The sequence below is a fragment of the Theropithecus gelada genome, chromosome 13 (genome assembly GCF_003255815.1).
Source record: "Theropithecus gelada isolate Dixy chromosome 13, Tgel_1.0, whole genome shotgun sequence".
NCBI classification, from domain to species: domain Eukaryota; kingdom Metazoa; phylum Chordata; class Mammalia; order Primates; family Cercopithecidae; genus Theropithecus; species Theropithecus gelada.
In genome coordinates, this window is record NC_037681.1 from 1,568,172 (window position 1) to 1,569,227 (window position 1,056).

The 1,056-nt window shown below is 39.7% G+C and overlaps 1 non-coding gene across 1 annotated transcript; it reads right to left on the reverse strand.

Annotated features, from left to right (window-relative positions):
* Positions 1-392: 392 nt before the first annotated feature.
* On the reverse strand, positions 393-493 carry LOC112605500. The gene has a single exon (XR_003115485.1). It is a non-coding gene; the product is annotated as a small nucleolar RNA U13 (small nucleolar RNA).
* Between the last annotated feature and the right edge of the window lie 563 nt (positions 494-1,056).

A 1,056-nucleotide genomic window follows, 5' to 3' on the forward strand; every position in this document is an offset into this window, starting at 1 on the left:
CTGTCCTTTTGGGTTTTTATGGAGGCTTCACTACATAGGCATGATTGATTAAACCACTGGCCATTGATCAACTTAGCCTTCAGCCCCTCTCCCCTCCCTGGAGGTTGGGGGGCAGAGCCAAAAATCCCACCCTTCTAATCCTTCCTTTGTCTTTCTAGTAACCAGCCCCCTTCTGAAGCTACCTAGTGGCTGCCAGCCATCAGTCAACTCATTAGCACACAAAAATATATCACTTTGGAGAGTCTAAGGATTTTAGGAGTTGTATGCCAGGAAATGGGAAGAAGACCAAATGTGTATCTCACAATATCACAAACCATACTTTTCCAACGCCATTTATTGAAGTTTATCTTCCACACTGCTCTGAAGTTCTTTGTTATTTTATTTTTTTCTCACGTCAGACTGGTAACAGGCAGACCTTACCAGGTTTGAGAAAGGCACATCCCACACATGAGTGTGAAAACCCAGTCATCATGCTTATGAACTGCAAACAGATCTGCCTTTGTTATTCAACAAAATGTCCATTTGTTCATGGTTCTGCTTCTGGTTTCCGTACTCTGTCACATCTTTGCACCAGTACTCCTCTGTCTTCATTACTTAGTTTCATGAGAAGTCTTTATATTTGCTAGAGTAAGTCATCTCCCTATTCCTGTCTTTCCATATTCAAGTATGTGTTGATTTATCTTGGCATTTTGTTTATATATAAACTTTAAATCTGGCTCATCAATTTCTGTAAACACTTGCAGTTTTGCTTGGGGCTACACTGAATCTGTAGGTTAATTTGAGGAGAACTGACATCTTTCCAGCATTAGAACTTTCAGTATATGAACATGGCTTATGCCTCCATTTATATGAGCATTCTTTATTCTTTCATGTTCCCAGATGATGGACTTTGTTCACCAAACTCCTCCTAGAATCCTGAAAGGCCACACGTTTTAAGCCCTAGGCCCAATGTCACATATAATGCCTGTGCAATTCATGGGTTTATTTATGTCAGATGTAATTTCATTTTTTACATTTTTATTTATTTATTTTTTTGGGGGGACAGGGTCTCACTCT